Source organism: Equus quagga, chromosome 4 (genome assembly GCF_021613505.1).
Source record: "Equus quagga isolate Etosha38 chromosome 4, UCLA_HA_Equagga_1.0, whole genome shotgun sequence".
In the NCBI taxonomy this organism is placed as follows: domain Eukaryota; kingdom Metazoa; phylum Chordata; class Mammalia; order Perissodactyla; family Equidae; genus Equus; species Equus quagga.
Window position 1 is genome coordinate 73,631,580 of NC_060270.1, and position 27,193 is coordinate 73,658,772.

At 42.4% G+C, this 27,193-nt stretch overlaps 1 long non-coding RNA gene across 1 annotated transcript; it reads left to right on the forward strand.

Moving 5' to 3' along the window:
* Window positions 1-5,850: 5,850 nt before the first annotated feature.
* Window positions 5,851-27,193, forward strand: LOC124238367 (uncharacterized). Its single transcript, XR_006888296.1, has 4 exons — window positions 5,851-6,000; window positions 7,929-7,993; window positions 26,036-26,081; window positions 27,111-27,193. It is a non-coding gene; the product is annotated as an uncharacterized LOC124238367 (long non-coding RNA).

Below are 27,193 nucleotides of genomic sequence, written 5' to 3' on the forward strand. Positions count from 1 at the left end.
GCTCGCAGATTTAGTATCCTATTTGGTCTGACTTGTACAACACCTGTCAGTAGGCTGCTTTCCTGCTATGTCATTAATATTTAAATAATGTGATTTAAAGGTCAAACTGCACCTACAGCAGTGTTAAAATACATCATTTGGTTTTTCTAGATGGTAATGCGAAGGACTCGGTGTGGAAACTCGCAGGAGACAGTGTAAAGGTGATAGCCCTACTGAGGAGAGAGAAGCAGTCACATATGTTTTCATTTTATTATATAATTAACAAATTAAGGAGGTTGCTTCTTTTTTTTCCTGGTCAGAAACCTACATTGTTTGACTTGTCGCAGAGCCAAGCTATAGGGTATGAGTTCTTCCCAGACTAGCCCTGAGTGGGCAGGAGAGGGTGGGGGTCTTGCCTTCAAGGTTCCTTCAAGACTCCCGTCCATCCTTCTCCTGCTGCTGGTACCCTCACTCTTCCCTCATCTGTCTCTCTTCTGAGGCCTCCATCCTTCTCACCTCCCTGACTTACTCAGTGCTCCTTTCCTGAGAAATGCCTTGGCTGGATCGCACGCCTTTGCCTGCTCTGTGCCTCATTTTCAGTAGAGAGAACTGGTCTCCACTATCGTTGCTTTGGGAAGGATCTCATTAACAAATTTACAAAAGATGTTAATAAGGAAATGGTAGTAAACATTTGCCACCCAGCATCCAACTGCCATTCCTCCTTCTGTTGGGCCTTGGTGCAATGCTAAATTCAGGTGCCTGGCTTCCACCAAGGTGACAGAGGGCTGGAATTGTTCCTTTCCAATTGAGACTTAGTAGGTAAGATAAATTCACCTCAGTGGCCCCACGGTGAGTGGACTGTTCCTGCTTTTTGGAGTTCTGTAGCTTTCTTTGTTCTCTCTGTAACCGAGCCTGGATTTATAGTGGTCCATTGACTTTCTGAGCTTCCTGATGCTGTCCTTCGAAGAACTTCCTTTTTCCTAATAGAACAGAATTTTAATGAGATTTTCCTTTTACCTGAGAGTTTTGTCTGAAGGCAAAGCTGAGAACAGTATTTGACACACACTCCTCAAAGCCAAACTAGTTTTGTGAACTTGAGCCCTTCCACTACCTCTTGCCTTGGTAAGAAAGGCTACGTTGGTTTCCTGTTGCTGCTGTACCAAATTATCACAAACTTGATAGCTTATGACAACACACATTTATTATGTTATGGTGCTGGAGGTCAGAAGTCCACAATGGGTCTCACTGGGCCAAAGTCAAGGTGTCAGGAGGGCTGCGTTCCTTCTTTTGGCTCTAAGAGGGAGTCCCTTTCCTTGCCTCTTCCAGCCTCTACATTCTGCCCACATTCCTTGGTTCAGGCTTCCTTCTGTCTCCAAAGCAAGCAACCGCATCACTCCAACCTCTGCTTTTGTCATCACGTCACATAGGACTCTGGCTTTGCTCCCTCCTACTTTCACTTATAAGGACTCTGTGATTATATTAGGTCCACTCAGATAATCAAAGATAATCTCTCCATGGCAAGATCCATAACAATCACATTTGCGATGTCTCTTTTGCCACGTAACGTAACATATTCATAGGTTCTGGGAATTAAGATGTGGTAAGATGTGACCAACTTTGAGGGGCCATTATTCTGCCTACCACAAAAGGGAGGGGACTTTTTTTTCAGATTTGTTTCCTATATTTATTTTCTTTTCTCCTTTTTTTTGCACCTTTTTTTGGTTAATAAATGTAAATAAATAAAACACAGACCCAGAAACCCAAAACTTTTAGTTTAATGAACTATTGTAAGGCAAACCCCCTTTTAACCACCATCCAGGTCAAGAAATAGAACTTCACTGGCCACCCCAGAAGTCCTCCATATGTCCTATTCAAAATGCAGGCTCCTTTCTCTATAAACAGCCTAACTTTAGAGTGATCAGGTCTTTCATTTTTTATGGTTTTATCAGTTAAGTGTGCATCTCCAGACACTATAGTTTAGCCTTGCCCATTGGAAACAATCTGATAGGTCTTTTAAATCTCTTTTAATTCACAGGTTTCCTCTTCATCCCTTTTTTTCCCCTAAAATTTATCTATCGGGCTGTTTGACCTATAGAGCTTCCCACAGTCTGATTTTGCTGATTGCACATTCAAGCCACAGTTCAACATGTTCCTCTGTCCCCTGATTTCCTGCAAATTGGCGGCTGGACCCGGAAACTTAATTGGATTCAGCTTTGATCCCTTTGGCAAGACTCTAGATGATGGTGTGTTCTTTCACCAAGAGCCACATAATGTCTGTTCTTTGCTCTTTTTTGGTGTCAGCACTGTAATTGCTCGATGCCCTGCTTGATGCCCAGACTAATTAATTCACTGGGAGTTGCAGCATGGGGAAGTCCTAATGACATCATTTTTTGAGAAAAATATAGTTTAGGGGTAGGAGGGCTTTGTGGATCATGAGCGTTTGTGGATATGGGCTCCCCACCCACTCCACCCCCCTTCCTACAATTCATGGGAGGAGGGCTTTAAGAAAACCCTCCAGAATACAAGATGCCCTAAGCCCTGTCGTTGCCACTACTGGAGTAAGGACATGGAAGTGTCCCCAGAGGAACCTGAGGTGTCCCTTAGGATTTTCGGGTGGAGCTGCACTGACAGCAGGGTAAGGAGAGAGTGGTCCAGTGGGACAACGTCATGGTTCCAGGGGTCCTTTTGGACCTTATGAAGGGTAGCCAGGCTAAAGCCATCCTGGAGTCCCTCTGTCTCAAAGGGATGCCAGCAAAATCAAGCCTTGTGGGGAGTCTGGTTGGAATAGAAGCTGAGAGGCTGCCCAAGAGCTCAGGTGGTAGGAATCGCCTGTGTTATGGGATTGTGATGTATGGGGGTACCTGTGAGATGGCCATCAGGGCACCCACAGAGGACAGCCACATGTGGATATGTACCACACAGACCTTTGTTCCTTATACTTTTTGTCCTTCCTTGCTGTGCTTACCTAGAGAACTAGAAGCAGAGCAGTGGTGGGGAAGAAGAGTTTGGAAGGAGGTGGGAGACAGGGGGAAGACCAGAGTGTACTCACCTAAGCGCACGTCCACTGCTGTCTATAAATTTGTGGGTCTGCCCTGATCTGTTGGGGAGGGCAGGAGCTTGAATAGGAAGGAGAGATTAAAGTCTTGATGCTAGCGAATTGGACTGGATGGTTTATGCCTGAAAATGACATGTTCATTAATACTGGAAAAAGACAGAAAAGCTATAGGATCTGATCTGCCCAAGTTGTTGCCAGGGGCGAGGAAGAGAGCCCTGATGGAGGATGGTTGTGGGCATCAGTGAGAGGACAAGAAAGCTTTTTCTTGATTGTGCCCTACCAATTATTAGACTGATTTCTCTTAGGTTACCCAGAGTTACTTTCCAATGCTTGAAATCAAAGCACTGTGCAAAATACAAGAGAACTATGCCTCTAAGGGGTACTTGTGTTGCAACGCAGGGCAACTTTTAAGTTCAAGGTTAGTCTGTTTAGCATCCTTCACGAGGTGGGAGTGGGAAGATCTTGTTAGAGAAGAACGTGATGTTCCCTCCCAAAATGAAACACAGTGGGTTCTGTGTACAAATGGGAAAGATTTCTCTTTTTAATTTAATTTTTGAATAGATAATACATTTCCATGGTTTAAAATATTTTAAAAGGGATAAAGAGAAAGTAACCTCTTACTCTTGTCCCTAGAACACCCAGTTCTCATCCCAATCTCTTACAGTGTCCACTATTAGTTTTTTATGCTTGTACAAACAAATACCAACATATGTTCTTATTTTTCTTCCTCTTTTCGCTCAAAAGTAGCATACTATATACTTATTCTTCTGCAACTTGCCTTTTTTCTCTGTCTGCTTAAAAATATATCTTGAATGTGCTTCCTTATCAATTATAGCTCATTCTCTTTTTTTTAGCAGCTGGTTTAATAAGTTGTCTATTGGTACACATCTAGGTTATTTCCAGTATTTTTCTATTTAGATAAGTCTGCAAAGAAACTGTGTGTGTTCGTGTTTGCATATTGAAATTCCTCTGTCAAAGGTGGAAGAGCTTTTTTTCTTTGCCACTGCAGGTTCCTTGGTTGGAATGGGAAATTCTGGATGGCTCTCCTTTTTGGTGGCTTTCACCAAGCTCTGATTATTTTACCCTAGACAGGACTGGACTGTACCAGAGGCCAAATCTTTGTAACTTTTAAATTTGAGGAAAGGGAAGGCAAGCAAGAAGACTTGGTCTGGAGTTGGATTTCTCTCTTGGGACACGATGAGCCTGTCCCCAGGGAGAAGGGACCAATATTGCTTCCTCTCCTATTTTAGAGCACTTTTCTCATCCAAGGAATGGGGATAATAACACTCACCCACAGAGTAGCTGTGAGGCTGAAATGAGATTGGAACTGCACTCCCAGCTCGTAGGCACTCTGTAAATGTTAGACACCCAGCTGTTCTGTTAGCAAGGATATTTGATGGCCCCTCACTCAATTCAGTTCACTATTACAAAGTGAAATATGACAGGTGCCAGAGGAGCAGTAGCTGAAGAAAACCACGTGTGTATGGCCATTGTTCATAGAGGCCCAATGACTCCACTTCTTGGTTCTCTCAGTGGGTGTCATGTAAACATGCTTGATGCTCAGACAGCTGGCCCCACCCCCTACAGCTGAGCACAACCTGGTCAGACACTGGCAGTTACATTGGTTTCTACAAAGGCAGCTACTGTGAAACAGCAGAGCATGTTCAGGGCAATGTTAAGCAGCCACTGTGGAGAGGGGATGATGCTTGTAGAGAGAGACAGAGGTAGTTGCTAAGAAGTGAGGCTAGAGAGCCAGGCAGGGACTGGATCATGACAAGTGTTGATTGCTAAGTTCAAGCTTTTAGACCATTCCAAAAGCTATGGTTTCCATTGAGGATTTTAAGTAAGAGTGTGACCTGAAATGTGGCTGCATTTGCACGTAGAAAGAACACCGTGGCAACAGTGTGGAAATAGATGGAAGAGGAAGACACTGAGCAGGGAGTAAGGCAAGGGCCCCCGCCCCCCTAAGGCAGGACCATGGAAATGGAGGCTGTGACCCACTGGAGAGTGCAGAGCATGGGACCTGGTGAGGGGTAGGGAAAGGGCAGAGGGCAGAGTCTGGGACGACTTCAGAGTTTCTGGCTCTGTTGGCCATGGGGCTGGTGGTGCCAGTTTTTGAGCTGTATGCGCCAGAAAAGAAGCTGGTGCTGCGTGAGGACTGAAGAGTTCTGTTTGGCAGTGAGCTTGAGTTGCTGGAGGGACATCTAAATGGAGACATCTGGCAGGCAGTTGGGCATGTGGGTCTTCCTTGGGAGAGAGGTCAGGCCTGGCAATAGCATAGATCAGCCTCCTCTACATTCTTTTGCCGTTGCTATTTATTTTGGGGGGAATGTTCTTTCCTTTCTTTCATATTTGCATCCTCTCCCACCCCCTCAAAGCTGCCTTTTCCCTACACTGGAGACCATGCCACCAGTGCTCAAACACCCCTAGAGTGCAATTCCTCAACTAGTGGGCCCTTGATCACTATTTCCACCTGTTCCCTGAAACAGAGCCTGGCCCACATGTCTGAGAGTAGTGAGCATTTCTAGCCTCTGATGAATGCTGTGTCCACCAGCTACAATCACATGTAATGCAAAGATAGATTAAATGTTTCCTCTTTTGACTACAGGAATAATTATCAATTGTGCAGTGGTTTGTTTTATCAGCATATCAGCAGGTCTCCTGATTGGAACTCTTAAACTATGCCCTTTCACAACATCAATGGCGGATTGCTGCCTCCCTCTCTCTCACTCTCACACGCCCGCTGTTTCTTCTCATGGAATTAATTAACTGTTGTTCCTTCTTTTCCATATGGATGCCTACAAACCCACAGGCGATCTCCTCCTAAGAAACCCAGTTTTAGAGAAGAAAATGAAAGCTCTTCCATGTATCTTCTTGAACGTTGTAGAACGAGCATTGCAGCATAAATCACCCAAAATTCATCAGCTCTGACATATCATCAAAGAAGAGGAAAGACTTCTAATGAGGTGAGTGAATCTTTGTAAATTCAATAGTCCCTTTGAAAAAACCCTCACGTTTTCTGCTGCCATAGAAACCATCTTTTTCAAGTGGATTGTAAATAAAAACAGGGCTTTCTGGCTTTATGTTTATATTATATGTGTATTCTCTTTTAAATACGGAAAAGTATGCCTTATTTCTCTCTGAGGTGTCTGGTCTGTTGATCTTATTCTCACTGTGTCTGACTATTGTCATTGGGAAAACTTTAGTTCATCTTGCTGGATTAAAAGATAAGAAACATAGAGAACCAAAAGGTGCCAATATTTAGTTTTAAGCAGTCAGAGGTTTCGTGTTCCTGAGAGCAGATGAAGCATGGAAAAGAATTAAAAAAAAATCTCTCCCTCAGCATGGCTTAAACAGTGTTATAGATCTGTGTGGAATTGCTCACAGAACTCCTGTGACAAGAAGGCCATGGCTATTTTGTGACATTTCTTCTGTTTATTACAATTCACTTTGTGAGGAGAATCAAGTATTTCATCTAGGCAGACGAGGGTTGCCTTCGTGGATGGCTGCCCTTTCTGTATATTCTCCGGTTTTGACTGACAGCGCTGTTGAATAGAACATCTGAGAGTCTGAATCAAGGACGGGAGCAGCGTGGCTGGGAGCTGCTCCTGCCGTCAGCTACACCTGCCTAATACCAACAACGGCAGCAGGGCATTCTGGGAGACCTAGAGGTTGAAAGCTTTCTTTACTAACCTTGAGTTAAAGCATAACTGATTTTGCACATTTAAAATGCACTTCAGGAAAAAGTCTCCTTCAAAAAGCTGTCTATTTACCTTTAATTTAGCTATACTTTTCTTCTTTGCATTCCCATAGACTCCATCTTGTCACTCTAAGAATATTGAAAGGGTCCGTTTATGTTTCTGTCTCACCCACCAAACTGGCTACTTTTAAAGGGCAAGGACAGGGTGTTATTTATTCTTATATCCCAGTGCCCAGTTCAGCCCTGCACGTATAGGTCCTCAGTAAATATCTTCTAAACATTGCTGTATCTTGTAACTTGGGATGAGCTTCTCAAGGGCAGGTACCACGTCTCATTTATCTTTCAAATAATTATGAAGATAATTGTTTATATTTATTGGGTACTTGCATGCATTATCACTTCTCATCTTCTCGTCAATTCTATAAGAAACATTCTATTATTGTCCCCATTTGTCAGAGAATGAAATTGAGTCAGAAAGGTAATTTGCTTGAGTTTGTGCTGCTGGTAAGTGGCAGATCTGGGATCTGAACACAAATCCTCTGTTTCCAGAGCATATGGCCAGTGCCATAATATTATACTGCCTCCCAGGCCTCAGCAAAGTCCCTTGTTTAGAGAAGATATTAATAGATATTTGTTGAATAAATAAATCTCATAGAAATTCTGGTAGCTCGAAGTCATTAAATGTGTTTGTCTTGCTTTTTAGAAGTAGGCAACACCTAGTTTCTCAGGGTCAGGCTGGTTGATATGCAGGAGACTATTGTGGAAATCATGAGAGCTGTTCACAGATATTTGGATCTTACTCTTTCAAGTACATAGTAGAATTCAATTCCCTGTTACTTTCTGTTAATCAGGGACAAAATGATTTGTCTTAGCCCATGAAATACGAGCGGAAGTTATGTGTGTCATTTATAGGCAGAAGCTTTGAGGGCCAGTGTATTCTTCACCATGTACTCTTTTCCCTGCAGTGGTGAATGTGGATATAACTGCCACGGTGGTGCTTTTCTCAGCCTGGGTGTCCAAGTGACCTTAATAACAGAGCCCCTCGATGGTCCATGTTGGTCATGTGTAGCGTGAGGGAGAAATAAACCTTTTCTGTTGTTAGCCACTGACACTGGGGCTTGCTTGTAAGTGTAGCATAACCTTATTCATCCTGACCAGTACAAATATCGAATGAATGCTCTTCTCTCATTTCAGTCATCTGGATGTTGCTGGCAGAGGTGAGGCATCAAGAGGTTCAAGAGGTCTTCAGACGATCCCTGGTAATTCAGCAAATATTAAATTATTTCTCCTGTCATCCTCTTTTACACTTCAAGGGCAAAGAGTCTTGCCTTAACTTGGAATCTCTTGGTGGTACCTACTAGATATAATTCCACTTGAGTGTATTTTTAGTATGATTGCTTTTCTGGATTTGGCTATGTCTTAGGTTGAGTTCCCCAGAAACAGACTCAGAGATGAGAATTCACATGCAAGGGTTTTATTCAAGAATGGCTATGATGGGAGACCAGGGAGAGAATGAGGAAGCAGGACAGGGAAGGGGAGGAAGCCAAAGCATCACTTGGCCTTGGGTCAAATCTTCAGCAAGATCCCCGGGACTCTGGGTGGTAAGTTATACCTCGGTATTTTCTCATCTGGAGCAAAGGAGTTAGGCTTCCCTCTCCCTGGCTTAATAGTTATTGGTTAATTGTTGCCTTGTTGGGGAGTGGAATGTAAACTCCTCAGAACTGACTCCCTGGCAGGCCGTGGGCAGCCCCAAAGAAGACATACAGGTGCTAGCTGTTGAAAGTACACTGCAGAAGTGGGGAAGAGAGGATGTGCACAGAAAGAGCTAATTTTGGTGTGCACGAAAGAGTTAGTTTGAGCCTATTTTTAACTGTCTTTGCTTAGACATCCGTCAAGAAGAAATTAAAGATTCTCCTTCTCGTTTCTTTGTTACAATGAAAGACAGGGAGACATAGAGGTCCAAAATGACCTTCTTGTCATCAAGGAGGCAGTTGTGATGAAAGATGAAGTTGGCACTTATGACTTCTGAGTCCGGTGTCAAAGAATTGTCCACCAGCTTTTGGACACTCTTGGCATGAGAGCTGGATATATCAAACTATAAGGGGGCTCTACTTTAATAAAATCTGACATGCAGAAATCTAAATGGACCACAAAAACGAATTAGAGTATGTCTATTCATATTATGAAAGCATTTACTGAAGCTGAAAGGGCAGACGCCAGCATTCCTGGAAACAGATTCTAAGACATCAAAAATAAGAATCTTGCTGTGTAGATTTTTTTTTTTTAAAAAAAGAGTTTTACTAAAGAAGTTGGAGGCTTTGTTTCTTTTTAGGTTTTTAACAATAACTTATGTATGGGAATAGGATTATTATCCCAGAGGGGATGTGTTGGAAATGTCCTTTCAAGGTCTCTCAGGTGTTGTGATCACACTGTAACAAAATTGGGATTCTATGTGAGTGTGATCAGAAGTGTTTACGCATGACACCAGGCAATGCATGAGCATATGGAAGGAACACAGACACTGACAAATGTGTAGATTGCATCGTTATGTTTGCATGACTTCTGTTTTATACATCTGTCACAAAGAAAGAAGGAAGCCTGTGATTATCTTTATCTCAGACTGGCAAATGAATGTGTAAAAGTTGGAGAAAAGACAGACATTGTATTTACCAGAAACTCATCAACTACCAGAAGCTGTAAGTAAATGTGTGAGAATCAATTTCTTAGTGCTTGAAAATGTTATCAACCTTTCAGATACAACTGCAAATAACATGAGGTTTAAAAACAAATACCAAATATGTTCCTGTTAGGAAATGTTTTAAACTTTGCTCTTTATCAATAAATCTAAATCTCTTCATTCCACAAAATGCTCTGACATTTTGTTTTCCAAATATTGTTTTTTCCTTCTGGCACCCAACTCTTTTGCTCCGTTACCCCTTCTATGACAATCATAGAAACAAATCAACAAAAATCACCCTAAACCTTTAGTGTTCAATGTGCTGTGTTGGCTTCAACTCAAAAGTTAGCTGAACTTTTTAGTAGAATCATTTTCAACATGTTACTGTCTAGCTATCATACTTATGTCTTTTTTCTCTTTTTTTAAGAAAGGAGTGTAGCAGAAATAAAATACACCTTTGATTACGACTTTTTGAATCAGTAAGGAAACAGGACTGTGCAGTTGGCTTTTTTCCTTACAGTCCTTGAGTTCTCTGTCTCTTTGTGGAGCCTGCTGGGTGAACTCTAGGGTGCCTGCTGCAGTGGAATTGTGCCTCTTTCTCTCGAAGCAGAAGGTGCAAGTATAGTATTAAAAGCTTAAAAGCTTTAAATTAAAATTAAAAATTAAAAGCGTTAAAGCTGATGGGTACAGGTATATGTGGGTGTCACAGTTTAAAAGTATGTCTGCAAATTCTTTAATTTTCCTCCTTTCAAGAGGTAGAGTCTAATCGTCATCTTGCCTTCTTTCCCCAGAGTGTGGGCTAGACTTGGTGACTTGCTTATAAAGACTAGAATAAGGCAGGAGCGATCGTGATAGAACATGACTCCAGAGATTAGGTCATAAAAGAGGTTGTGGCTTTCTCCCTGCTCTCTCTGTCTCTCTCTCTCTCTTGGACTGCTCACTCTGGGGGATGCTAGCTGATGCGTGTCATGAGGACACTCAAGGAGCCCTATGGAGAGAGGTCAATTGCCAACAGCCATGTGAACAATCCACTTTGGAAATAGATTCTCCAGCCTCATCAAGCCTTCAGATAACTACAGCCCTGGATGACACCTTGATGGCAACCTCATGAGAGTCTCTGAGCCGGAACCACCCCTCTAAGCTGCTCCCAAATTCCTGACCCATAGAAACTGTGAGGTAATAAATGTTTGCTGCCTTTAGCTGCTAAGTTTTAGGGTAATTTGTTATGCAGCAATAGATATCTAGTACAGTGGGTATTCGGGGAATCAGAAGAATTGTACCTCCTTGTTTCTATTGACCTGCTCAGGCATCAGACATGGAGAATTCTTCCCAGGGAATGTCAGCATAGCACACTTGCCCAGAGAATGAAGGAGAGTGGATTTTTAGTAGATGGAATCAAAATCTGTGCTGGATATTCTCTATTTGTCCTCCTGGATTCACTTTCCACCATTTGCACCTTGCTCTATGTCCTGGAAGCCTGACATAGAGGGACTATGTCAGGTAGGGACTTCCTTGATTGGGCTCCCTTGTTCTCTGTTCTGTTGGATTTGGCCAGCAGGCAAAACCAGAAGGAGATAAGAGAGTGGGAAGAGAGAGAAGCCAGGGAATTTATTCTTCTGGCTCCCTCCCTCCTGGTCAATGGGCTAGCAGCGACTGTATTTCTTCACTGAAGGTCAGAACCCTCCTTAGCAGCCTTCTACTGCCTGACTTAACTGTTCCCTCTAATTGCCTTTTGAGGTCTGGGAGGGGCAGGGGCTCCCCACTGCTGCTAGCCTTGAAGTGCTTCACTGCATCCTTGTGGTTTGCCATAACTCTGGTCACACCTCTGAAAATAGTTTTCAATCGCCCCTTTTGAGTATGTCATCTGTTTCTTGCTAGCACTCTAACTGACACATCCAGCTTGGCTTTCTTTGCTGCTCTCTGGTGCATGAATAGCACCGAGTGGAGACAATTGCTTTGGCCTTGAGGGTTCCAAATTACTACCACCACCACCACCACCACCACCATTTGCTTTTTCTTCTCCCACCTTTTCCTCTTTCTCCTTCTTTTAGCATTAGACTCCTCTTTCTGAATGAAATTTTATGCTGAACTCCAAAATTTAAAATGTGTATAAAATTATAAAGAGAGATCTGCTTGGGTGGAAGAGGATGAGGAGGGCAGGTGTCCCATCCTAAGGACCTTTGCTCCCTCTTCTCCTCTAAGGGGATCCCTTGAGGTCCTGCCTGACTATGAAAGCTCGTGACTTTAACAACCACCTACTAGCACGCTGTCTCCCTCTGAATCTGATTTTATCCTCATCTTGACCCTGAACCTTCCCTTTTCCCTATTCCCTTTCCTCCTATCTTTGGATTCTCTTATCTAGAAACCCACAGTTATCTTTGCCTTTACAGGCACCAAACGCTTTCCTAATTCTCTACCCTTTGAATTTTGCCTGCTTTGACAATTCCTAACCACATACAAATCCCCAGTGTCTGCATTCTCTTTCCAGTATCTATTTACAGGTGTGCATTGTTGTAGGGAACTGAGATGCGACTGTCTGAGTCTAATAAGCATGCATGCCTTCCTTTTTCAACTGGGGCCTCAATTCTGCATTAGCCTCCTTTTAGTTCCATTCTGTCGATTTTCTGTTATGTCCTCTGTTGTACCTACTCTGCCCTCACCTCATCTTTTCTCTCAGTTTATAATCTTACCTTCTGCTTTGCTGAGGAGAGAAGTCCTTCAAGGTGAGCTCTCTCAAATAATTAACTTCCTTACCCTTGTTTGTTAGGAAACATCCCCTGAAACGGTAGTGGCTCAAACAGGATAAAGTCCATTTTCTCTTGTGTATAGTTAGGAAGGGGAAGATTCAGGGCTCTGCATTGGCTCCATGATCTTCAGGAACTCAAATGCCTTCCATCTTGGTGCTCACCTGTACCTTGGGTGTCGCCTCTATCCTCATGATCTGCAATGGCTGCTTAAGATCTAACTATCGTATTCACATTCCAGGAAGGGAGATGTGGGAAGGAGAGAAGACAAACATGTCCCTCTGTTTAAGGACACACCCCAGAAGTCACATGCAACACATCACCTTACAATTCACTCATGAGGTAGTCCCATGGCGTTGCTAAGTCTGGAGAATAAATCTTCTCTGGTTGGTCATTTGTCCAACTAAAATGTCAGAGGTTCTTTGTCTAAGGAAGCAAGGAAGAGCAACTGGTGGTCTGCTGTGCCACTTCATGATGTCTCTGTACAGTCACTCATTGTCTGCCTTTATTCTTCTGCCTAAGGAACCTGAGTCCCTCCTCCTTCTTAAGGCAACACTTCCAAATGTGCCTGTGAACCCACCCACTTCATAGTCATTTGAGATAGCATGCTTGTGTTCAGAACTCTAAGTGTGTTCATTTCTCTTTGTATTTCTGACACTGGGCATTCTTCCTGCATCTACCATTTGTCACGTTTGATTTCTTTGAAGCTGAAGTTATTCCACAGAGGTTTATTCATTGTGTTTAATAAATAACAGAGAATTACTCTTCTGCCTGCCTGCTACCCCTTTGGATTTTTTGTACTTGCTTAACTGCTACCCCTTTGGATTTTTTGTACTTGCTTAACTTTAAAAAAGTATGACTATGTATATATGATATCATGAGATATATATATATATATATATATCTCTTATGCTCTCTTTTTAAATGCTCTATTAATGTAGCTATTTAAAAGTCAATATATTGATTAAGAATACATTGTTAGTCTCAGAAAATAATAAAACTGTTCTGTTTCATTTTGGCTGGGCTGTTCAGATCCAAGAGGTTATCTGTAATCTTGTACCAAAGGAGATGCTTTGGAGGTAAATTTCCAGTTCAAGACAAAATGTTATCTGGACCCGTGATCTGTGCCCCAGTCTTATTTTATAAAGGTGATAGAGTGATGACACAGAGAGGCCAATGCCATTGAAAGAGAATTTTTATTATTTATATTTCCCAAGAAAAGGGGGCATGTCATGCTTTTCAGGGCCACATGGGGAAACACCAGGTTGGTCAGGAACAGAAGGGGTGAGAACAGGAGTGAGGGGAAAGCCTGGACTACAGCCTTCTTTGGGGTTTCCATGGGAACGGAAAGGCAGGGCAGGGTAAATAGCTTAGGACTGGCTAGTTTGAGTAGTTCTGGTGTGCTTTGGGGCAGAGAGGCTGTCCCTCACTGTCTGGTATGGGCCCTGGAGTGATTAGGCAGAAGAACACTGCCTCCTAGAGTGCACAAACCAAATAGAGGAGGTGGTTTGAAGTATGTGCTCTGGATTGGTTAGTTTGTATATAAAAGGCCCTTTATTATCTCTAGGAATTGGTTAGCCTTGTAGGGAGATAGTCTTTTTCAGGCCAGCAAAGTTTTTAAGATGTCAAATCATCATAAGATGCAGAAAATAAGAGAGTTGATTAATACAACCCTCTATCATTTTCCCAGTTCTCTTTCTAGTTCTCTCACCACCACATCTCTTTGTTCTCTGGCTGTCAGTTTACATTCTCTCCTAACATTTAGACTTAAGCTCTCCACTCCTCTTTCTCTATGTATTTTCAATCTGGTGCTGACCACATGTACTTTCAGGGCCTTAATCGATGCCCCTGTCTATCAAGGATAGGGGTATGGTCTTGGCTTAGTAGTGTTTCTCTCTGGGCCTCTGCTTCCTTGTCTATGAAATGGGGGGAGATGAGGGTGGGGGCTTCGTTTTTCCTCTAATCTATAACTTCATCTCAGAGGCTGTAACCAGCCCCTGCAAAGGGACCTCTTTCTGAGATGATATGTGGAGAATTTTCTCCATCACCAAAATGTTTACCTTGGAGAACAAAGGAAGGAAGATGGAATATTTCGGGGTCAGACAGGGAAGGAAGGGACAGGAGCAGATTTCAAAACTCTTCACCATCCAGTTGAGTATACAGCACCTGGATTCCTCTTGTATATTACTCCTGTGATTATTAACTTTAGGTCCCCACAATATTAATGTCTGCTATTTCCCAACACATGCCATTTGTTGCAACCCAATGCATATTTGCTGATCGAATTGCTTATTTCTACCGATATGTTTTTCCTCATGCTGTCCCCTCTGTCTTGCATGCCTTCTCTCCTTCTTCTTTCCTTTTATGTTTAGTCTTCAAGGCCTAGCATTTATACTCCTGATTTTCTTCTCTGATTTTTCTGACCCGCATTGAGCTCTACTTGGGGGCTTAGAGTCAGTACCATACAATGATCCCTTATCTAATCCTAATTGTTGCATATGTATTAGCTTTTTAAATTGGACCCTAAGCTTTGGTGGTCAGGGGCTGCTTTTTCTTTTGAGGAAGATTAGTCCTGAGCTAACTCCTGTCAATCCTTCTCTTTTTGCTGAGGAAGACTGGCCCTGAGCTAACATCCGTACCCATCTTCCTCTACTTTATATGTGGGATGCCTGCCACAGCATGGTGTGCCAAGCGGTGCCATGTCTGCACCCTGGATCCGAACCAGTGAACCTCAGGCCACCGAAGCGGAACGTGCACACTTAACCACTGCACTACCGGGCCAAGGGGCCACTTCTTGAATGCCCTGCCAATTAGAAGTCTATGATCAAAGTTTACACAATACGTTTTCTTCATAGGTCTTTCAATGGTGTTCTACTCTTCTTCCTGTACCAGCTGCGGAAGGGGTTTTCTGAATGCTTTGCTGCTTCAAAATTTTATGCTTTTATCCATACGATCTGCTATATTTGTACACTTGCTCCAGCCCTACTACTGTTTTATTGGCCCCACTATTACTACTTTAAAATGTAGTCAATTCCATAAACCTTGGTTTACTTATCTGACTGTCCCTAGGCTTAAGCCCCATGAGGGACATGACTTGCAATGGTTAGCACACAGTAGGTGCTCAAGACCTGCTGTTAGTATAATTGAACAAGAGACTGAGCTGGCTTTTCACATCATATACTCCCCTCCATCCAGAATACACCACCTCTATCTTATCTTGAAGGCTGATGTTTTATCAGAGTGTGCCATGAATGACGGCTTCCATCTGACCCTTGTAGAGACAATCTGAATATTTTCTCTGTGGGTGCTTTAGTGAACCAAATTAGCCCCGTGCTTGTCAGATTCTTCCCTGTCTTTTTGCTGCAGATGAAAGTAGAAGAAGTGAAAACTGGAACTCTCTTAACCTTTTCAAGTCTTCAAATAATGATTTTCTAGACAGATAAGACTAAATTGGTATTGGATCTCCACTTGGGAGCAGGAAAGGGAGCTGTTTACGGGCTGCATGCGTGTTGCTCATGGCTTCATTGTCTTCTCTGCTCTTTGGTGGAGGAAATTAAAACTCTGATGGTCAGATTAGGTGAGTCTAAGCCTCTGCCCCTTGTCTGCTGCTGCTGATGTGAGAATTAGGCTTATCTCCTGGTTCAGATGAGGTGGTCGATAATTTGAACACTTGAAGAAATAGCTCAGGTAATAAGATCCTTAAACTAAAGGGCTTGTGAATTGTTTAAAAAAACCACAGGCACAATCAAGAGCAAACAAACAATCCTTGCCCTAGGCTTCCCATCACAAAGCAGAGGGTTATCTACCTTGAGTAAAGTAGAGGACATTTCCAAATCATCTGCTTCCTAGGATGCCCTCCTGCCTGAACTACCTCTATTAGTCATTCCCTTGAGTTCAGGTATCAGTCTAAAAGGATGTGTGTGTTAACCAGGAGTCATCCGCTGTTGCCTTGTATTAACATGACTTTCATCCAGGTGTTTAGCTAGGCTTGGGGGAGCTGGACCATGGACCAGGTAAACCTTCAAGGGCAAAGGAGGCTGGCAGTGCTCCAAGTTCAGGAGCTATTGCTGAAGGCCCGTTTTCATTGCATCACACAGGGAAAGCAACTGGAGGGCACCGGTTGACTTCCCAAAAGGGAGAAATCATGGTTGAGAGGATAGGTCTTCCAACACACATATAGCCCACTTTTCGGTGTTGCCAAGACTTGTAATAGCCTCTTCAACGCATCCTTATCAAGGGCTATTAGTTAATCTGTGTTTATTGAATGTCTTAATTCTTGATGGAATGAGAATTAGAAGGCTAGATAGAAAATTTAAGTCATCAGACTTCACTCAGTTTAGTGGTGGGCATCATTATAAAATATACTTTTTTTGTACTTGCTCCTCTGTTACTAATCCTCTTATGGGATGGCTTTGAATCTCAAATCATATAATTCTGCACTATCTGGGATAAAGTGTTAGGGGAAATAAGCCCTGGATATTCATTCCCCTAAGTTTTCTCAGAAATAAAGCTTTATTTATTTATTTTTTTTCATGCTCTGTAGCTAAAGGATATGGAGTATCGTTGCATCTGATTCTCACAACAGTGTGACTTTTCTTCAAAAACCAGTGGTGCAGAATTGGTTTTGCACAGTTGCACAAGTAAAGAATCTGAGAGTCACAGTGGACCACTAGTTGAAGCCTAAATAAGACTACACAAAAAAATACTAATGAGATGCTGGAATTTTTCTCTCCATTTCTTAATCTCTTGCTCTCTCTTTCTCTGTCTCGGTCCCTCTCTCTTTCTGTTTATAGAAGGAAGAGGCTGTCTATCACACGGTCACTTTCTCCTGTGACCCTTTCATCTTACTAAAACATATCTCCTTGTTGGGCAAAGTTAGGTTCAGAATAGCATTGACTATCGTTCTTCAGTTTACTTAGTGAAAGATGAAATAGTTATTTATGTAGAGTTTATGTGAATGTTTGCAGTCCCGAGCTAAACATTGTAAAATGTATGACCCTTTTATTAAAAAAGCTTATCAGTTCTAGCCTGAAAAGTGTCCACAGCATAGATGATCAAAGTCCCCTTCTCTGTCTTGTGCAGACTCTCGCATGGTTCATTCTAAGCCATACTTTCTAAGAGGCCATTCACAAGGCTTAGGATGAAATCACACTGAGAAAACATGTCTTATAAGTAGCAGCTGAAGGAGCCAGGGGATCTTCAGCCTGGGAAGGAAGGAAACAGACTGAAAAGGTATTTGCTGTCTTGAGATATTTGAAGTGTTCGTCGCCCTGTTGCAAAGGAGCAGACTTTGTCCAGAACTTGGCCTGAGGTCTAGGAGTTATGAGCAGGAAGATCTGAACTTGTTATAAGGAGCAACTATTCATCAGTTACCAGGGGAGGGAGTGAGCTCTCTGTCACTTAAAGTATTCAAGCAGAGGCCGGATGCTCACTTGGGAAAGTATAGTAGGCGAGATTGGGCAGGGTTATCCTACGCGCCTGCATCTCAGGTGAGGATTCCCCCAGCATTATCCAGCAAAAGAGCAAGAATTCTTTTATGTTTGAATACTTACACAGGAAACACAACAAATGTCTATTTGGGGAAGACTCATAACATTGCAAATACTTTAAATGCTTTGGTTGATTCTACTTTGAATGCATTGCAGTTTCAAATAATAGAGTCAGTGAAAAATGAGGCAAAAGAATTTTTAAAAAGTTTAGTAATGGGTTCTGGGTATTTGACCTTGAAATTCAAAATACTGAGGTGGTTATAAATAAATAATTTAAAAATCATTAATACAATAGTACAGTAAGAGGTTACTCTAAGGTGGTAGTTCCTATCTGGGTGGCGGGGGGTGGGGGGGGGAGATTTTGCCTCCTGGGGATATTTGGAAATTTCTGGAGATGTTTCTGATTGTCATGACTGATGGGATGGTGTGTGCTCCTGGTACATAGTGGATAGAGCTAAGGATGCTGCTAAACATCCTGGAGCACACAGGACAGCCTCCACAACAAAGAATTATCCAGGCCAAATGTCAATAGTGCCACAGCTGAGAAGCCTTGCTTTATGGAAATCATGAATACAACTACTAGACTGATAAAATTGTCCCAGTGACAACGTCATGTGAATTCACAAAATGTTCTATCTTAAACAACTATTATGTGAGTGAAGATGATATGTTTTGAAGAACTGTGTTTTTTGTTACGTGGCTCAAAAAATGCCTTTGGTGACACCAGACATTCTATTGTCAGCAATGTGTGTGAAGAGTTCTAAGAAAGCTGTTTTATAAAATGTGTGAGTCAAAAAAGCAATATTTCTAAATAAATATGTTGTTTTGTATAATGTGTGATTTAAAATATTTGTTTGTAACTAATTTAATAAAATAAATTTTATAGTCATTGGGCAATTTAATCTGCTTTAATAGTTGATATATTGAAGCAGGCCAGAAATAAATTTTGATCTCCTCATTGGGAAAAATGGCTGAGTGCCTCGTATTCAGGCTAGCCTTGTATTTGGATGTCTACAGAAAATCTAATTCCAGGGTCCTAAGCTCTTTGTGTGTTTGTGTGTGTGTGTGTGTGTGTGTGTGTGTGTGTGTGGCTGTGTATGTGTTTGGTCATGGCATACATTTTTTGGTTATGATCTGAAATTCCTTCAATCTTAAGAATCTGGAAATATCTTCCAAAGGTAATCAAGTCTTTCCTACTTTCATTTGCTTCAAAAAATTACACACTGGAGGCCAGCCTAGGAGCATAGTGGTTAAGTTCATGTGTTCCACTTCAGCAGCCCGGAGTTCGCAGGTTTGGATCCTGGGCAGGGACCCATACATTGCTCATCAGGCCATGCTGTGGCAGGTGTCCCACATATAAAATAGAGGAAGATGGGCACAGATGTTAGCTCAGCACTAATCTTCCTCACCAAAAGCCTCCCGAAAAACACACTGTAAAATTCAGCACACTCGATGAGTTTTGACAAATGTGTACAATCGTGTAACCTCTGCCACCACCAAGATGCAAAGCAGTTTTCTGATCCTCCAAATTCTCTCCAGCTGCCCCTTGGTTATCAACCCCTTTCCTCTATGTTCTTGCTTTTTAAACTTAATCTTACACACTTTACAAGTCTAATGCTCATTTTCAAAATAAACTCTTATGCGGAGACCCAGCATCTAAGTGAGACCCACATGGATCTCTTCTGGGCAGAGTGGGGCATGTAGTCCTGAGTTCACCTGCTCTGTCTCCCTCTGGCACCAGCCAGGGCCCTGGGGATTTTTCTGGGAAACTGGTGCCCTGCAGAACGGTCAACACCACTGATCAACTTCTTCCACTGATCGAATGCTAGGTGGGCCCTTACAGTGTGCCGGGATAGCGGCTGGGGGAAGAAGGATGAACCAGATAGACACAGTCCCTGCCTTCAGCAAACTTTGAGTTCGATAGACAGACATTAGTCAAACATACTTACAAATAAAATGTAAAATTAAAACTTTGATAAGTGTTGGAAAGGAAAACTACATGGTACTCTGGGAGAAAGAGCCAGTTAAGCTAAGGCAAGAAGGATGGAGTTGCCCCTGCTCACCATTCATGTTCCAGGCAGAGGAAGCTATGAGAGCCCTGAGGTGGAAGGTGTAACCATGGGACAGCTGGTGCGGCCAGACAGGAAGGGAGGTCTTGGAGAAGTCGGCAGGGGCCAGACTAAGCAGGGCTTGCCTGCCATTAAAAAAGAAAGAAAGAAAGAAATTGAAAAAATTGAACTTCATCTCAAGATTTGGAGCCATTGAAGAGTATTACTGTACATAGGAGAGTGACAGGATCAGATCTTTTGCTCAGTCACACTGGCTGCTGTTTGAAGAATGGATTGGCGTGTGGGACGGGCAAGTACAGATGTGGAGGGAGTGGGGAAAAGACTGTTTCAGCAGCATGGGCAGGAGATGAGTGGGGTTGGGCCAGGGAGGTGAAGGAGAAAATAAAGACAAGCTAATGCATGGAAGGTTCGCGTTGGAGGTAAGTGAATGCTGGCCTCTTGGTGGGATGAGGAGAGAGTGACAGGGAGGTGGACCAGGTTTCTGGCTCAGGGGCTGCAGTTCCTGAGGTGGAGCCCTCTGGAGGTGGATCAGTTTTAGGAGGAGATTCAAGAATTCATTTCTGAACATGTCAGATTGTGGGGCATGGGAGACATTCAGAAGGCGATGCCAAAGAGGCAGACACATATCAAGGTGGAGTGCTGGAGTTTACCTTCCAACTATCGTTTACTTATTCTTTAGAAAGGTCCACCACTCCCTGGTCCCTGAGCTAGGTGTTTGGGTGAAAATATAGCTGTGGTGTGGTCTCTGCCCTGGAAACACTGGAGAAGGAAGTAGCATGCATTTGGGTAAATACGTTCACATAGCCATGGTGGCTCAACAAAAGATGCAATTTCTTTTCCCCAAGGGAGTCAGGAAAGTTGAGTTTCCATCTTTGCTAGATGGAGAGTTCTCTTAGATGGAAAGTGGGAAGAACATACTCTAGGGAGAGAAAGCAGATCATGCAAAGATTGCAAGGTATGAAAAATGATGGTCCACGTGGAGACTTTCAAGTAGTCTGATATATGCAGGCTGTAGAGTCTGTGTATTATGGGGAGTGCCTGGAAACAGGGACTTTGGGGTACGAATATTGAACTTGCACACCTTGCAAGGGAGAAGCAGAAAGGGCTGTAAGGAAGGAAGAGATGTGATAGGATCTGTAGCTTACAGACTAGAGTGTGGACTGGAGAGGGAGCGAGTAGGGCCAAGGAGATGGGCTGGGAGGACATCACACTTGTCGAGATGGGAGAGGAGGAGGGGCTCACAGCTGTGGCATTAGGGATGGAGAGAAAGGGATGATTTGGGGATTTAGGGGGCAGACTCCATTGGTATGGCTGACAGAAGAGATGAAAGGGACAAGAGATTATATTGTTTCCATTTTGAACAAACAGGTGGTGGTGATGCTGTAGCTACACTTGCAGGCTTTGGATGAGAAGCAGTTTTGTGGTGACAGTAATAAATGCTGCTTTGCACATGCTGTGTGTGAGTTCCTGAGGGGCCTCTGGGGATCTCCAGTGGTCCATCAGGATGATGCGAACCCACCGTGTTGACTAATTCTCTGGCACATTGTAACCCACCCAGCCCACACTACTCTGCATTCCAGTGTTTTGTTTAGGAGTCTCTTTAGATTATGGATATTTTCAAGAACGGGAGCTGGGCCATATTTTCCATTTATCTCTGCTTGTTATGCTGTAGATCCACACCTTTCAAAAAATTTTTTACTTCAGCCATAGTAAGAAATAAATTTTACATCATGCACAGACATATATCTAAAATATACCTTAAATATTTTTTAAAAAAATGCTTACCCATAGCACCTGCAGTGCACTTTCCTATCTCCTCTCCCCTCCCCTCATCTCTTCTCTTCTCCTCTCTTATTTTCATTTTCTATTCTAATTTCACTTTAAAAAGTTACCCCTTCCTATATTCCCTTTGGGACTAGTGGGCTGCACACTGCAGTGTGTGCAGTGTGGAGAGCACAACAAATAGTAAAGATCCTGGAAAATGTAGTCAGATAGATTTGGGTTTGAATTTTACTCTGTCACTGAATAGCCATATCACTTAACTTCTCTGAGCCTCAATTTTCTCGTCTGTAAAGTGGAGATAAATGCTTGAGTCATAGTGAAGATCAAATAAGAAAGTGAATGCACATAAATGTGCCTACTTGTATTCTTTTGTCTTGTTGCTCTCACAAATTACCACAAAATTAGTTCCTTAAAACTACACAGATTTATTATCTAACCGTTCTGGAGATCAGAAGTCTAAAATGGTTCTTACTGGGATAAAATCAAGGAGTCAGCTGGGCTTGTGTTCGTTCAGAACGCTCTAGAGGTGAATCTGTTTCCTTACCTGTTCTAGCTCCTGGAGGCTGCTTGCATTTCTTGGCTCATGGCTTCTACCTCCACATTCAATGCCAGCAGCATAACATTTTCAGATTTCTCGGACTCTGACCTTCTGCCTCCTTCTTCCACATTTAAAGGACCTTGTGTACATTGGACTCACCCAGATTATCCAGGACAATCCCTTTAAGGTTAGCTGATTAGCATACTGAATTCCATCTGCAACCTGATTCTCCCTTGCCATTTAACATAATATATTCAGAGGCTCTGTGGGCTAGGATGTGGATGCCTTTAGGGCCCACTATTCTGCCTGCCACAATAGTATAGTGAATAGAACGTGATGGATGTTCAACAAAGAGTTGATGACATTGAAGTTCCCTTTTAACTCTGACATTCTGTGAAATTGAAAAAGTAATTATGATTTAAACCAACACAACAGAAAACAAAAGAATCTAACCTTTAAATACATATTGAACTTTAAGCCAGATTCTCATTTTACCTTTGGGAAAGTCACGTTTGAACCCAAGCACTGGACTTTGCGTTTGACTATCTTATAGTTTTGAACCCAGGCATTACCATCAAAGCATCTTCTTACAACGCTTTGCTTCAATTGAGAATTTGATGAGCGTGCTGTCAGTGCCAATGTTCAAGTCAACAATAAGAATGTTGAGTGGGCCAGGTCTCAGGCCAGAGTCTTGTGGAGCTCTCCTAGACGCTTTTTTCTGAAACTGATCATTAATCAATGCTTCCGTTTGACCTGAGAGCCAGAAGGAGAGGGAGAACAGAGACAGAGATAAGAGAGAGAATGAGTAAGAGCAAGCTGTACTTCTGAGAATATCATACGAAACATGGTTTTTCTGGGCATCTGTGTCTTGGAAAATAAAAAGTAGAATTGTAATAAGGCCAACTTTCAATAAATATTAGCTATTTTTATTATTCTACATATTTCAGCATTTCTCCTAGACTATACCTGGAGTTCTGTACAAGACTCTTGCTGTTTCATGCTGGAAAGTTTGCCTCCCCTGCTGATGAGATTAAAGGGCTAAATCCCTGGATGATTAGCTAGCCTGCAAGCCCACAGTCGAGGCAGCACTAATTCCCGGGCACCTTGACTGCAAGAGATTTGGAAGCAGAGTCAACAACAGCACAAAAGAATTTTGGGAGCTCTTGGAGCATCTTAAGCAGCACTGAGAAGAGTGATGTAGGGCCGGGAGTTAGGAATCAGGAGGGTGAGTGTAGGACAGCTCTGCCTCCTCTGAAGAGGGCTGATAAAGGAAGACAGAGCAGCACAGCAGCCAGCTAAAGGAGGCAAAGGACATCACCACTCAGCATCAAACATGAGGATTTTTGCAGCTCTCTGAATGATGGATTGACTTTTCAGATTCCATTTGTCTTTCCACACTCACAAAGAATTGTGGTTTTCTGTTTCCCAGATATTCTGCCTTTAGATGCATGACTGAATCATGCAGTTGTCAGCTGATGTCTGATTTCATATTGATTCAGGTCAAGGAAGTTCTAGAATGTGAGGTTGGTTCTTCTTCTGAAACCATGAGCGGGGCCCTTATTGAGCACATTTCTTAACTCGGTGCCTAAACCAGAGCAGACGCTCTGTAAATTTTGTTGAATTTAAGAGATAATAGGTTCAAATTGCTTCTCATCAGACTTTTGTATGCATTTTCTTGATTCCTGGTCATTATGCAAATAATTTTGTGGGAATAAACTGCGTTTTTGCATAATAATAATATTTTATCATGGTAAGAGAACAAGCTTGGGAGTTAGGCCCATGATCAATCTCCATTTTGGCATTTACTTATAATCTATGTGACTTCAAGACACATTTAAATTATCTGAGTCTCAGTTTGCTCATCTGTAAAATGGGAATAATAATATTACCTACCTTACAGAATTATTGTGAGAAGTACTTAGATTTTTTTCTACCCCACTTGAGTCAGGACCCTTTTGTCTGCAGATAACAGAATACTCAATGAACATTGGCTTGATGTATGAAGATGTTCATTGTTAACTTACAAATCAATTTATACATAGGCAGTTCTAGGGTCTTTTGATGGTTCAGCCATTTCAGCTGGGACCCAGACTCTATTCCTTTCTGCTCTGCCATCTTGGCTCTTCTTAGCTTTATACCTTATGGCCACAAGATGGCTGCTCCAACTCGAGGGTACCATGTGCTCACAGCATTGCCACAAGAGTGGTGCTACAAAGCTTTCTTCTCAGAAACAGTCTGTCTTTTTATCGTATAAGTGAAAACTTCCCATGGACTTCCCCTTATGAATCATTGGCCAGAATGGTGCCCATCCCAAGATCAGTCTTTGGCAAAGAGAAATGGGTTCCCCATTGACTTCGGATGATCATGAGTCATACCCTGGAAGGTGAGGTGGGGCTGCTTCCTTCTCTGTCATCAAGGAGTCTCTGCCCTTAAGCAGGAAGATGGAGAGAACTGTTTGTTGGGTTGACTGTGAGCAACGTGTACCATGCCTCCTTCATGCTCCTCTCCCAACTTTTTCACACTGCCTGCCTTCTCCTCAGGTGCCTGATCCAGGACCCAGGCCTCTGACCTTTGTTTTCTTTTAGACATCAAAATCCCCAGTAGGCTAGTAGTTCTAAAGGGTTGAGAAATAACCCCTTGACACATGTTTGTTTTGTTTGCAAGTTCTGTCTCCCCCGATAGAGCATAAAGTCTTTGAGGATGAAGATTGTATCATATTCATTTTGTCTCTAGTAAGCAGCACAGAGCCTGGGAGATGTTTTGTGTTCAGATAGGTTTGCTGAATGAAACAAGTGCCTGAAATGTGAAATTTAATGAGAAAGTCATGTAGATTGGGGTAGGGATGAGGTTCCAGTTTAGTAAAGAACTCATGAGTGTAGAGTAGAAGAGTGATTTATGTAAATGCCTGATAGTTGAAAAATCAGATATTTAGCACCTAAGTTGCTGTTGACTTGCACAGCAATCTCCTTTGCACCTAGAAGCAGCTTCTGCCTGGGAAGGGAGGAGGAGCTGGTGAATGGTGTGAATTAGCTGGGTCTAGCACAAATGTTGCTGTGTGTGCTTATACATGTGTGTGAATATTGAGTCAAGTGGAATCTCCAGTAGTCTGTGATCTTTAACTCCTATCTAGTGCCCTGAGCTTTTGTCCAGCCCTAGCCTGGGACCCTTGCCTTGTTTGGGTATGACACTCCCCAGCTCTCCCCACTCCCCTTGCCAAACACACAAAGGGCAAGGCTAATGTCACACACATGTCTATATTTCCTGCAGTGAGAATGCTGAGCCATTGCACAGAAAAGATGAAGAAAATACAAGTGGCCTCCAGCCTGATACTAGGTTCACCTGCATGGGGATTCCTTAGCTAGCTTTGGGAGAGATTATTGAGCATTGCTTGAAACTTCACTCATATTATGTGGTTCTTATTCTATTTGTGTTATTTAGTCTTTCCTACCCTCTACACTGCTAATCTCTTAAGCACTCCAGCATCTCTGGAGCTATACATAATGATTATTGCCTGGGATTGGGGAGTCCTTTGAAAAGACATTTTATTCCTCACAGACTGCAAGTAGTCAAGACTGACACTTTCATTGAGCCCGTTTTCTCACCCTCTGAATTGCTATATGCTACATGCTGTTGAAGATGACCTGTCTCCTACAGATTCAAAACCATACGCTGTATTTTCAGTCCAATTCATTAGATTTCCTCCAACTTGGGTCTCTTATGTACCTGCACATAAATAATTCATACCTATTTTCCCCAAAATGAGGAATATTAGAATCATAGTATGACATATTTACTTTATTTATAGTGTGAGCATCTCATAAGTTACATGAACTGTTGGTATTTGTGATGGAATATCTCAAGGTTTACATTATTCTAGGTGTACAGGAAGTGGGTGTCTATCTAACAAAAGTCAAGATGGAGGTGAGGACGGCAGACAAGTAGGAAGAAGTGAAGCATGGGTCAACAAACTTTTTCATTCATTGCTTCCACCATCTCTTTTAGGTTTTTCCATCTACCAAGGATGGATAAGGCTGAGGATATAATTAAGGTAAGATCCCACAGTAAGGCTTGGCTTATATGAGAAACAAAGTGATTAAAAACAATGAGATGATGGGAGCAAAAGAAATGATTGTTGGACGCAGCTCTGATAGCCTAGTGGTTAAAAGTTTGGCATGCTCTGCTTCGACAGCCCAAGTTTGGCTCCTGGGTGCAGAACCACACCACTCATCTGTCAGTAGCCATGCTATGGTGGCAGCTCACATAGAAGAACTAGAAGGACATACAACTATGTACTGGGGCTTTGGGGATTAAAAAGGAGAGGAAGATTGGAAACAGATGTTAGCTTAGAGTGAATCTTTCCCAGCCAAAAAAAAAGGAAAGAAATGATTGTTAGACCTTCTATTACTTGGAGCCCAGTGATAGCTCTACATTTCTAAAATCCAGTGAAGATCATTAATTCTGATAATGATCCTAATATCCCTTATTATTATCCCACATTCATTATTATAACTTGCTGAATATGTCAGGTGCTGAGAGAATGGATTGATGCATTGGGCATATTTTGTTTGAGATGGAAAAAATGTGAACCACATTGGAGGAGAATGCTATTGTGAAACACACGTCTGGATTCTAAACCTGATTCCTTTCCTAACGAAATGAACTTGGCCAGTGTATTTGGTCTTTGAGACTCAGGGCCCATCATATGATAAACTGGGGCATTATCACCTATGTCTTAGTATTCTTGTGAGGGTCAAATGAGATCATGCATGTGAACAGCATGAAACAGTGCCTGGTACCTAGAAGGTGCTCAATACATGTTAATTCTCTTCACTGTATGCTGTAAGCTCTTAAAGTGTTAACCCAAGTATCATGGAATGTTTTAATGGGACTCTTTTTGTCTCTGTTTTGGCTGATACCCAAGACATTAGGTGCCAATAACCACTATATAACAAAGTGAGTGTTTAAGAACAGCTTCCAAAGGCAATTAAAAGCTTATTTATCCAGGTTGGAGGTTGTGGCTGAGATACAAATACTCACCAATACCCCCTATGTTTCTCTTTTCCTGGCCTCCTTGCAGTTATGTGGGGCCACATGACTAGTTCTGGTCAATGGGCTGTGAATGGATTGGACACCTGTTACTCCTGGGCCAAAGTGTAGAAG